The sequence below is a fragment of the Ictalurus punctatus genome, chromosome 7 (assembly GCF_001660625.3).
Source record: "Ictalurus punctatus breed USDA103 chromosome 7, Coco_2.0, whole genome shotgun sequence".
NCBI lineage: Eukaryota > Metazoa > Chordata > Actinopteri > Siluriformes > Ictaluridae > Ictalurus > Ictalurus punctatus.
In genome coordinates this window covers 30,075,100-30,088,423 of record NC_030422.2, presented here as the reverse complement: position 1 = coordinate 30,088,423, position 13,324 = coordinate 30,075,100, and the positions used below count along the sequence as shown (strand labels likewise).

The 13,324-nt window shown below is 42.9% G+C and overlaps 1 protein-coding gene across 2 annotated transcripts in view; it reads left to right on the top strand.

Moving 5' to 3' along the window:
- The first annotated feature begins 580 nt into the window (after nt 1-580).
- Nucleotides 581-13,324, top strand: part of LOC108267844 (tensin-3) — a 68,093-nt gene continuing 55,349 nt past the window's right edge. The window contains exon 1 of one of the 2 annotated variants that reach the window (XM_017472297.3): nt 581-915. The gene's annotated coding sequence lies outside the window, so the exon portion shown is untranslated. The remainder of the gene's footprint in view (nt 916-13,324) is intronic. The other variant, XM_017472298.3, reaches the window with a different exon arrangement.

Genomic DNA, 13,324 nt, shown 5'->3' with positions numbered 1-13,324 from the left:
CTGAGACGATAAAATGACAGTGCAAAAAAAATGTCGGCTGTGTGGAACCATTTCACGCCACCCCTCCCTTTCTGAGATGAGTGACGTTAAAAAAAAAGACGAAAAACAAAACAAAAAAAACAAAAACAAAGTGGGCTTTTTTTTTTTTTTTTTGCATAAAAGTTAATTCCATCTCTTGGCATGTTTACCCCCAAATTACACGCCTTCATGTGGTGTTTAAGAAGTGCGTTCACGGAAAGCACAATGCCATAATTAAGAAGAGATTTCAGATTAAGAAATCACACAGCAAATAAAACAACTTTTTTTTTCTTTCTTTTTCTCCTTTGGCATCAATTAAATCCGCTAAACTCGATCCTTTAAACATCACCGTCGTTTATGGTGAGAAGGCATGTGCCTTCCTGTTCAGCCTAAACCCCCTTCCCCCAAATCCACGGCCTCAACCCCAGAACCACGGAGCAGAGGGAGGGAATGATGGGAGAGAGAGAGAGAGGGAGGGAGGGAGGGAGGGAGGGAAGGCGGGATCAGAGGGGGAGGACTCTGGGACTGCTAGGACTTGTGGTGGAGTCTCTCTCTCTCTCTCTCTCTCTCTCTCTCTCTCACTCTCTCTCTCTTTCTCGTCTCTCTACAGTTTGGAGTTGAGTCAGATGAGAGATCTGGTCCTGACCGTGAACGTGAGTGTATAAGAAACTCTGTTCAAATATAAAACCCATCCTGGACGTAAGTTTGAAGCAGTAGTGTCTATCTCCAGCTGTAACTACGATGACAAACAACTCTCTCCTTGGCGCAGTAAAGAGATGCATTTGAACTTTTCCTGCTAGTACAAATCCTAAAGGAGACGAAGGAAAAGAAAAGGAAACAGAAGAAGAAGAAGAAGAAGAAAAAGAGGAGGACGAGGCGCACTTTTTGAAATCAAAGGTAAGCTCATTAGCTAGCTGCTCCACTTCATGCTCCTCACTCCAAACCCATCTTTCTCTTTCCCCTCCCATCGACTTGTTCATGTCCATGTCATGGATGAATGAATCTTCACAGAGCGTTTTGTTCTCGTGGATTATTACGCACCGAAGTCTGAAGAGTGTCCGGAAAGAGAGGGTTCTTTCCGAGAGAGAGAGAGAGAGAGAGAGAGAGAGTTCATTGAGCTGTAAGAGCGAATAAGAGTGAAGGCTTCTCATAACTTTCCTCTGATTTTGTAGCATTTTCTACCTTCTGAGGTTTGGACCTCGTGCTAATTGGAAGCATATGTTGATGCACAGGGAGCGAGGAAGTCCTACATGTTTTCCTTGCTGTCGTTGGCTCGCCTTTGTGCAAGAGAGAAAGAAGGCGAGAGATAAAGTGGAGTGTTTTAAGCTCTAAGCTTTGGCACGGCTGCTGTGAAGATTATTAATGATGTGCGTAAGTAGTAAAATTTATCATCCGAAAGCCTCCGTAAACCTGGGACCTGTTCAGAGCCGAACAACCGAATCGACTCATGAGGCAAACGTTATGAAAAGTTGCAAAGGTTAAGGTTATGGTTTGAGGCAAGATTAGCGTTCGTACGTTTTTCTTTCTTTATTCGTGTGAAATCATACACCACTCTTTCAAATTCGTATGAGCTTCTCGTGACAGCACCTTCACTCGTTTCTCTCTTGAGCCGGCTTATCGCTGTGCAATTTTCAGCCTCATTTTGTTCTCGCAGACAAAACTCATACAGCATAGAGATTAGTGTTCTGCTACAATGTTCGTCTAAAAACCTCCAATAGGAGGGCGGCACAGGATTATGCTAAACTCACGAGACGGCTACAAATATAGTAGTGGCGATGGCAAAAACGTAAACGGTACTAACACTAATGGACCGAAAAAATATCCCTATCACCCCAAGCTCATGTTAAAAAATGTTGAGACTGTGTTCAGCACAAGCCGATTGATGACGTAAGCAGATCGCAGTCATTTTCTCTAGTCACAGGTCTATCGTAAGAAGATCTTCATCATCAGGCAATATAATCTGACAAGGGGGACACACATTATCACACAGTCTGGTATAGATTTCAGACAGGATTTTGTTGGGATCATGTCATGAGTCTTAAAAGGCAGCTGAAATGACACAGTGTAAAACGCACGTCTACATCCTTAGTAACTTCCGCAGTCTCAAACCTTGTGCAGCCAATGGAAAGCCATAGGATGACCGTGAGTCACTGGGATTACCCTCTCGGATTTAAACATACAATATATCGTTCGTGAAAACAAGCTACATGACTGCTGCAAGCCAAGATAAACTTTTACCGTAAGGGATTGTTTTCTGAAGACTCACCCAGTAAAGCATCGAAGTCTTAAACGTACACTGTGCCCCCTTTTAGTTCCTTTTGCTTTGACATTGCTGACCTTGTTGGAATTCATTTACGAGTTCATCTGAGAGTGTGTAGAGGCGGAAGTTTGTCAATTTAAATTCTACATGATTTCTGTTCTCCCCGTGCTGCGGGGGTTTCCTCCGGGTAGTCCGGTTTCCTCCCCCAGTCCAAAGACATGCGTGGTAGGCTGATTGTCATTTCCAAATTCTCTCTAGTGTGTGAATGTGTGTGAGATTGTACCCTGCAATGGGTTGGCACCTCGTCCAGGGTGTCCCCTACCTTGTGCCGCGAGTTCCATGGGATACCCTCCAGGCTTCCCCGTGACCCTGTGTTGGATAAGTGTACAGAAAATGGATGTTTGGATGAATGGATGGACGGATGAATTCCATATGGAGATCAAACATGGATCAGATCCGGTAATGGCTGGCCACGATATTGAAATTCTCCTAACTCCAGTTTTACTATTACGAAACCATTAGGGTGGAGCTTCGTAGCACGAGGTCTCATCTTTATTCAAAGAGTTGTTGAATTGTTTTGAACACTCTGAGATTAACTGACACCGTCTGTAAGCCCCGCCCCTTTCCATAATCTCACATTGGAAATCCCTCCTCTTGTCTTGATTTTTCTCACTCGAAAGACATGCTCTTGCTTTCCGCGTCACATTAATGTCAAATAAAACTGATCAATGTATGCTTGCTTTAGCTATTAACATCAGTTTGCAGATTTATTAAGGATGGCTAGAATAGGGGGAAAGAGAGTCTGCAGGTAAACTCAAACAGACAAGTGGCAGGTTTTTTCCCCCCCTTCCGAGCGAGAGACGGTTACCGTAAAAACCCTTAGACGAGTGATTTGAAAGACAGACAGGCAGCACCTTTTGTCATCAATGTTCTTATTGTTTGTTTTTAAATTCAGAAAAGGCTACTATTATGAATAGCAAGCATGGTACACAGAAACGCCGCTCTTGCCGTTAGCCTGCTGTTTCATTCAAACCACACACAACTTACAGTTCCACCATTTGACACTTCGTGTAAATTGTATTTTGATTGAATGATCTTTGCTTGGCTTGTTTACATCTAGTTCTACTTTAGTGCTTGATAAAATAATCCACTAGAGCTTCGACTAGAGGTTGGAATTTGTAACTCCCAACCTCCGACCAGGAAAAGTCAAAGAAAACACCCCCTCAACTCAGGGTACAAGGTGATTTAAGGGTACTCAGGGTGATCTCAACTACAAGCTCCTCCAAGTTCAGCAAGTGACATCAAACCAACATGGCTGCTCACAGCATGAACAGTAAACACAGCAGCACTTCTTATCTTTAAACGAGTTATAATGTACATACAAGGATAAGTTTCAGATCAATCCCGATACAGATATACTCACTTGTGAAACCTTTAACACTGACTATACAGTACAGTTCACAACATCGCTAAGATTAGCTCCTGGGCTTGGTGCTATCCCTGGTAGTGTTTAGAAGGCATACGTCTATTAGCGTATTTAAGCCCAGGTGGAAAGATCTGACAGAACAAAGCCATGGCTGAGAGCAATATAGAAGCTGCCTGGCCTTTGTCAGCCTTCGGACCGCGTCCTTTCTACGCAGAGCAGCCTGTCGGCTAACATGTGTAAACCATTACAGGCACCATCGGGGGACTACTGGACCACAAAGTGGCAGTCCCAAGCCAGGAGTTTCTAAAATTTTAAAAGCAGAGTGTCAGATTCATAACAAGAACACGGGAGAGATGGGAACATAAACCCTGAAAGCAATGGATATAGTTTAAGAGGAGAGGAAAGACAGAGTGGGGAAAAAAATGGAAAATATGGTAGAAAACGTCATCATTTTAAAACCGCATTCTTTTGGCTCTCAGGATTCGGAGGCCGTAATTTTGAGCTGGTTTAGTAGCTGTTACGCAGCCCACAGTATCCTCTGTCCAGTCAGCATGCTCTATATTGTTTCCGGCAGGGTTTTTTTCTCTTTATTTTCTGTAGAACGTCCAGTGTAGGAGGCGAGACAAATACAGGTTAAAGTTCCAGAAGAGCTAAACAAACATGGCTAAAATAGCTCCTCACTCCTCCCTGGACTCTTTCGACCAGATTCCACGGTCTTGTTGAGCATCGAGATTCAGCATTGAGTGAATTAATGTTTTTAAGCATATGGTTTGTAAAAGTTTGAATGGAAATGAATTCTTGCATTCGAAGCATTTGGTGTGATTATATCTGACGTTCTCAGAAATGGTCAAGATGAATCAGCGAATATCTTGACCTGATGTAAAGCATCTAGAATCTAGAACTTTGTCCATCTGTGGGAATGAGGTTCTGGCTACAATCTTAGAAATATAGGACCTAAACTGTACTTTTCCTGTTGCTGGGGTACTATCAAGGGTTTAATCTTTGTTACGTTTCGCATCTACCTTTAACGCTTTACCAACTTCACCTAAAGCTGCAAGCACACTAAAGGTAGATAAGATGTACTCTTGATGGTACCACCCAGGTGACAAGCATAGGCAGTTCTAGGGAGGAGGCTAGGGCAGTGCCTCTCCAACAACAAGCCTGAACCCCCCGCCCCCCTTAAATTTTTTTCAGATTGAGTAGACTCTGACATAATTGTTACACATGTTATATGATTACTTTTTGCCACCATACCAAGGGAAAAACCCTGCATCATCACAGAGTTACACAGAGTTGTGGGGGAGCCTGGAGCCGATCCCAGGGAACTCGGGAACAGGGCGAGGGGCACCCTGGATGGGGTGCAACTCATTGCGACTCATTCACACACTCACAAACCCATTCACACACTACGCACCAATTGAAAATGCCAATCAGCCTGCGTATGTTGATCTCTCCAAAATGAAGAGAGCAATGGACACACTGTAGTTCATCTTCTACAGAAAGGACAATGGTGCAGAAGATCATGCAACTAAAAAAGGCTTCATAAATAAAATGGTGAAAGGTTTTGAACAAGGTTTTGTCTCTCAATAGACACGTTGCAGTCAGTACCGTTGCTTAATATTCGGTGTAGAAAAAAAGTTCGAACGTAACTGGCCACTCTAACAAAATGACTGGCCCCGGCATTTATTTATTTCCGAGAGCGTAGAACCTTGCTCCGGTGTTTATCTTTCAGACAGGGTGCAAAGAGCAACCTGTTCAGAAAGTCAAGAATTCTCAACTCTCCGGTAAAGAATTTTTTCTTCGAATGATTGACATGCTGTTAGCGATGACCGTTATCTGGACGAGGTCTCTTATAAGCGTGGAAACGTTCTCTCAGTTTCCCCGTGGTGACCCGCGTTCTTCACAGAAGGCTTTTTCCTCCACCTCTCTGAGCCAGGTCACATTCCTGACTAATGGCCTCCTCTCTCTCCTCACCGAGCCTGACTTCCTGCTGCATTTTACGGTGTTCCTGCTGTTGCCTGGGGTTCAACACAGCCCTGAGCGTCATTAATCACGCTCTGTTGTTTGGCTCAACGCTGACACCAAGTGATCCCCAGCGGTTGGAGGTCCTCCGTGCTTCCCGAGAAGATAACCCCATCCAGTAACCACCGTCTGTGGGACTTTTTTTGGATACCTTTTATCTCTCTGATGAGCACATAGGAAAAGGGTAACTATTAATTACAGCATTTCTGCTAGCTTCCCAGCATGTTTGGAATTTTCTTTGGAGCTATCAACTCCAACACAGGTTCATGCGAACTAGCATTATATTCCGAGGCTCTTGTTTTTTTTTTTTTTTTTTGCTTTTTTCTTAAAATAAATCTGTGGATATTATTCTTTCTTGTAATGAAAGGCAGCTCCCTGAGTCTCAAAAGACACAAATATCAACTCTAATGTGACCACAAAGACCACCGAAAGAATCTTGGCTCGTTGTCTGTCTGACCACTCGCCAACCAAAATCTCCAAAACGCCATTATGCAGCGTAAATCACGAGTTCGTGAATTTGAACCGGGGTCGATCGAGAAGAGAGAAAGTAAACCACAGGAAATGCTAAATACCACTCAATAATAATAATTAGCCCAATGAGACACAGTCTGCTTTCGAAAGTGGCACGGACTGTTATTCAGCCAAGGCTAAACAGTTTATCTCTGCATGATGTCATCTTCGGTGGTTTATCACTATGGTTAGTGGTGTTGACAGCTGCAATGACGGGGTCAGGAGGTCAATCCACCACATCACAGATGCAGTCTTACGTTCACATTCAAAGACGTAATAAGCAAAACCCAGAATGTATTCCACATTTTAAAAAAAATGATTCGACATGATTCTATTATTGATTTATTTGCAGCAAGTCAGACCTTTGGCCAGATCTACATCATATAAAGTTACACCACAGGGCTGTTGAATTCTTGACCCGGATTTATCAGAAGGTGTTGAGTCATTCAAGAGTAGATACGTAGATTTAGCTGTAAGAGAAGGTGGAGTATAAGAATAACATTCAAAGAGGGTTCGTTTTTGGAGGTTGATATAGTGCTGGGTCAAAAGGTGCTTTGCTGAGTTTCCTCAAGAGCACCTTTGATCTTTCTCAGGAAATCAACGTCTTAATTTATCAATACTCTGGGGTTGGCTCATTTCAAATGAGTTCCCGCTTGGAACCAGGATCTAAGGAACCTAGCGACAAATGAGGCAAAATCTAATACAGTACGGCTAAGCTGTTGAGGGTTAAACCTTTTGCTCAAGGAGCCATCAGTGGACCTCAGTTAGACCTGGGATTCAAACTCAGTCTCACAGTCCCTCAGAGTGCCATTTTCTTTTGCCATCATGTACTCCGTCCATGCCGCTTGGTAACAAACATGCAAAGATCCTGGTTTTATCTTCCATGGAAACGCTACGCAAATACCACCCTAAGATCGACCACCTATGTTGCATGAATATGCTTTTTGAACCACGCTCTACGTCTGAGCATTGTTCCCGGGGGCTTAACCGAGCCGTCCTCGCTTTCACTTCGAGCAGCTGTGCGTGGGTGATAACAGATCATATATCTGCGTGAGGCCGCCATTTCCTGGGTTCCAGAGAGATACGGACGGTTCACTGTAACTGTTGACACGGATTCCATGAATCAGGGGATTTGCAGAATGTAGCAGTAATTCAGTAGGGATTTTGCAATAATTACCCTGCTAATTCAGACTCCGGTCATATATTCACGTGAAACACACTGTATAATCTGTCTTTTATAGACTTCACATTCCGTTATGTTCACTGTGCAATTCCTTTGAACTGAAATCAACGCCTGATCTTGTTATCGAGATATAGCTCATAGAACCAGAATGAGATGTGGATCAGGACGTGTTACACGCAATGGGCTGTTTCACGGGAAACGATTATGTACTGTAAACGACGACTGATCATTCACATAAGTAATGAAGCATATAGTATTATAAGAAAGTAATCACGATTCTTATTTATGTATATATATTTATATATATATATATATATATATATATATATATATATATATATATATATATATATATATGAATGACACATCATAGTTTTTATCCGTTTGTAGATAACTTAGTTAAGGCTTCTACAAAGCACTGATACTGGAGACTCCTTCCGTAAATGTCCCCTTACAGAAAACATCACCATAGCAACAGTTACGACAATTTTGCGTTATGTGTTTATTCGCAGTGTCCACCGTACGAATCCCGGTGTAAGGTGTTACTATAGAAACGATAACGCATTCGAACGAGCACGTCGATCTAAACCGGAATGTCTGACCGATCAGAATCGCTGTGGTGTAAAAGTGCGCCAACGTCCTCACAAGTCGCCGGCTTTACGTGTTTACGTATTTATGATCACCGTTACGTGCCACGGCCTGCTCCTTACAAGAGTGCAGCTCTTCTGAAAGGCCCGCTCCGTATTAGCAGATGGTTAATAAATCTTGTCTGATTTCTCCCAGAGCTTTCCCCTCTTTGCCAAAAGATTCCTGTGTGCTGATCCAAGTGAAGGGCGAAGCCACTGGGCATGATAACTGATTTGAAATCAGCGCTCTCTCCACCTCGCTGCATCTGCAGCTCTGCACGCCAGATAAAGCAAGCTGACTCGGGAACACCCCGATGTAATCGCACGCCCGGAAAACAGTCGGCTTGTTTTTTTCCAAACGTTCCCGAACTGAACTATGTTTCTCTTTGGCATGATTCTCACGCGCAAGTGGAAAACTGCGCCCGAGGTGGGCGCTCTTCTCGGTTTCGATATGACGTAAGCGTGCAAGAGTACAGCGGACAGTTTGACCGCCGCTGTCTGATTACAGACTGAAATCAATTAGGCTAGCATATTTGACTATGGCACGTAGCTTTTCAGAAAACGTGATCAAAGTGTGACATTCACGACGTGAGGGAATCACGCATAGCTAGCGAGGTGTTTAGACATCTTTAGACAGACCGATCGTTTGTACCGTTGTCTTTCTGAATCCCAAAACCCGATCTGAAACCCAGCCACAGTTTCATCCGACCAGCACAGACCCAACTCAGCTAATCACAGCTGATAACCAGCTTCTTGTGTTGTTCTTCGTTTAAGAGCGATTATCCAGTTAAAGATTCTACACGACGTTATGATTTTCTGAACACTTTACCGCGTGATGATGCCATGTGGCAACAGTGAATTTATCTCCAATTTTTTGGATAGGTAATAATACAAACCTGTTTTCCTTGAACTGGAAAAAGAATGAGCTGTTTTGTTGTTTTGTTTTTGTTCTTGCTTTTTCATTGTTTTGTTTTGTTATTGCATTTTCTGATTTATTGTTTTCTTTTTGTTTTTTTCTATAGCTTTTTCTGTTTTTTTTTGTTTTGCTATTGCATTTTCTGATTTATTGTTTTGTTTTTGTTTTTTGTTTTTTTCTATAGCTTTTTCTGTTTTTTTTTTGTTTTGTTTTGTTTTGTTATTGCATTTTCTTATGTGTTCTGTTTTCGTTTTTGTTTTTGTTAATATGATTTTGCACTTATCTTCCATGGTATTACAGAGATGGATATATTTACACTTGTATGAGCATGTGGATAAAACGTGCCTCAGATATCCCGGAGTGGTTCGATTGCTTTTAAATCTGTGTAAATGTGCCTTCGGCGCTCTTACGTCCGGGATTTAATCCTAATACGTGATGCGTGGAACGGCCGAGCGTAACTCGAGCCGGCTGGAAACCCTGAAGACGTGCCTCCACTTATCCGGGTGTGGAAATCTCTTTAAGATTACGCTCGTGTCACCTTGATTTAATGCGACAAGGCATTTTAATTATCTGCTGAAACCGAATGAGGTGAAATACATCATGGAAAGTGGCTCGGCGGGTTGTGGCTACGTGGCGCGTCCAGCGTTCCTCTTCAGGTGTCGGGATCTGATCTAGAGGCGCCTGTTAAAACAAGTCCAGGTGTCAAACGCGGTGATCCCTCTCCACCTCAAGACTCTTGGACTCGTCTTTGCGCCTTGTGGGCTTGTAGCAGCACGCTGCCTCTGTCTTAATGGTACCTGTAATGGTAATAGCATGCTAAAGCATTTAACACACTGAAAGCGGTGAACGTGTTTACATGCACGCTAATAATATAATCATTATCACGTTGCAGCACCTACCACATTATCGAGGCGGTCATGTGAGCAGAATAGTAGAACATCATGAAAGGGATTAAAGTTAGGAGCAGATTTGAGTGGGATTTTTTGGGGTTTGTTTTTGTTTTGAACTCTGGACTCTGATTTACGACAGATCTTTCATCTGTCATGGGGTTTACTGGCAGGCTACGCAGTATATACAGTAATTACCGATGGACGTACTGTATGCAGACCAGGAGTTTCCCATTATCCCACCGCTGAAGCGTATGTAAGCCTGTTTTTACGCCAATTATTGGTGTAAAAGTAGCCCCAATAGAGGTACATTTCAAATAAAAATAAAAGATTAGCCAATAGTTAACCTTCTAAGATTTAACAGTGATCTTACATCTTGTCGTATTATCATAATCTTAATGATTAAGTTTAAAAAAAAAAAAAATAATACAGGCGTGAACCTGTGTTGCAACGTTTAAAGTTAAAGCCTTTACTTCTTACTGTAACTGTCACAGACTCCCCCATCACATCGCGGTTCCCATGGCGACAAACACCATGCGCTTGACCCTTTCGGTCAGTTGTGCGTTTTGTATCAATTCTCGATTTCTTTGAGGATTTACCGTATACCCTCGCCGTTATGCGTTATATACCATGGATATAAAAAGTCTACACCCCCCTGTTAAAATTGCAGGTGATGGAAAAGACCGAGATAAATCATGTCAGGTCTTTTGTTTACGCATTTAATGTGATATTGCAAGCGACGAAATTCAAGTGACGAACAATTAGAAATGTTTTGAAGGGGGAAAAAATAAAGTACAGTAACCTGGTTGCATAAGTGTGCACGCCTATTAACTGATACTTTTATCGTCAAATGGTCTGGTCTGCAGTCTTTCAACCTTAGAAACGCCTTACACGCGTTCTCATTCGCTCACACACCAATGCTAGCAGACCCGCCATGCGAGGCGCTAGCTTGGGGTTCGGTGTCTCGCACAAAGACGCTTCGGCATGTGGAGTCACGTGGGCCGGGAATCGAACCGCCAACCCTATGATTAGTGGACGACCCGCACTACCACAGCCGTCCCATGCACCGTTTGTTTGTAATACAGCTCTCAGTGTTTCTGGGTGAGAGTCTACCAACTTAAGCACATCTTGATTTGGCCGTTTTAGTCCACTTTGATTGCAAAAGTGCTCCAGATCAATCAGATTGTGAGGAGATCTAACGTACACAGCGCTCTTCAAGTCCTTCCGTTGATAGGCTTCAGCTCAGGGCTCTGACCGGACCGTCCTAAAATATTCTTCTTCTGAATCCATCCCTTTTCTTTTGCCTTGGATTTGTGCTTTGGGTCTTCACCGCGCTCGACGGTGACATTTTTCTTTGTCTTCGAGTGTTTAAGTGAGGCCTGAAAGATTTGTACTAACATAAACCGGTATTCTGAGCGATCCACAATTCCCTCGATCTTGACTAGCGCCCCAGTCGAGTCGACTCAAGCGGGGTTTTTCTCCCATTCCTCTATATCGCTCGTACACGTCGGAACGCGATGTCGTTCCTCCGCCGTTACACTATCCAACACTGTGTACATCGGCGGAGGTTTTGTTTTCACGCCGCGTTGTTTTTACGCTCCCGCGATGATTCGCGCTCGTTTGTATAACGCATGCATTCCTTCAGATGATGAATGAAAGTTTGGCGGAGGTGATGCGAGAGACAGAAGCGACGTGTGAAGAAGCGCTTTACACGTGCTGAGACTTGCGCACTCGGAGTAAAAAAATTACAGCGATGATCACAGGAGTGAAAACACACACACACACACACACACACACACACACACACACATACAATAGCAGACATTTTCAGATGCTTAAATACAATCTTCACGTACACAACATGTGTGTAAACATAGTGTGTGTTTGTACAGTGTACTTTGCCTGTACTGGCTGTGTGCTGCTATTCACAACATATATATATATATATATATGTTTTATATCTCACTAGAGTCTGAAATTTATATCGGCTGTCTGGATGTGGATTTATTGTTTCCTGAATGGTGTGTGTGTGTGTGTGTGTGTGTGTGTGTATGGGGTGTGTTACTGCAACAGTAAGAGCAGAGGTTATCTATAGAAAACAATCCTTAAACCCTTGAATAGAGCTCAGGTCAGAAGGTCACACTGAACATGGAGGTGTTTCCTACCCAGTGTGTGTGTGTGTGTGTGTGTGTGTGTGTGTGTGTGTGTGTGTTATGTTTACAGTTATGGTCAAAAATGGGGGGAAAATAAGTGATAAAGAGGATGTGAACGTCATTCTGTTGCTATGTGTGTAGTATAAAAAACATTGACCAACAAAAAACAAACCCTACTACATAAAACCGTACACTTCACATTTATGGAAGGAGTCTCCAGTTCCAGATGTTTGTAACAGTCAATTTCCCATAAATGAAAAATCTTCATTACAGTAGAGTGTACGATTTTTTTTCTTTTTCTTTTTTAAAAAAAAAAAATGTAGTAAAATGACAAGGAACTATAGGCAAGTATGACGTGTCCTTCATCAGTAAATCAAAAATCGTAATGGTTGGCGAAAATGGCCGTGATAAAGGAGGAACGGAGCGCCTCATCAGCATCAGGATGTGCTGTGATGGGGAAATAATCACCTCCGAGGCGGTAACGGTTCACCCGTCCGCTTCGTGCCATCGATTACTGTCTTAGAAAATCTCTACCTGAAGTGTTCGATTTCTCACTTATGTAAAGTTATCGACGCAGCAACGTTAACGAGATGTTTACTGAAAAACCCCGAGCACCGTTAAATTACACGAGTAGGTGTATAAATATCGGCACCCATCATTCAGCCTCATTAATAAACGACCGGTTTGCCAGTTAAAGACCAAGAATCGAATGAATTCATAATGCAGTTGTGGACTTCAATCGTTATTCGGTTATTATTCGGTGAGTTAAGTGATGTGATGTAAAGCATTGCACGCACAAAAAAACAAAACAAAAGCTTACTGTGGCCTAGAACGCACTTTCAGCCAACTGGTGAATAGGGTTGTTTGTGTCATGGGAAAATACCACACTTTTGCTGCATTGGAATCTTAAGGGGCCATTACTTTTGCAAATCGCCCGTTCAGTATTACCCTCTTAATCGCTCTCATTCCGCACAAAACTACAACCATTAATATCTAATTAAGCAACTCTCCTGAGAACTTCAACAACACCCTACCACCCCACCCTCCCGTTACCTTGGCGATGACCCCTCCTTCACACAGTTGCCCTTTCCTTCTGATTACGGGGTGCTGGGAGGGATGGGGGGGGTTGTTTAAAGACAGCACACAACCCCCTCACCCCGTAAACACACACGACACACACACAACCACTACTTTTGGATTTACAGCTCTCTTTATCATGTGTGTGTGTTCAGTCTGGAGTCAGACTTCATTAAGTGACACATTCAAGCAGCGAATCGTTTCAAAAACAAACAAGTCCTCGAAAGACCCTCGGAGATGTAAGAT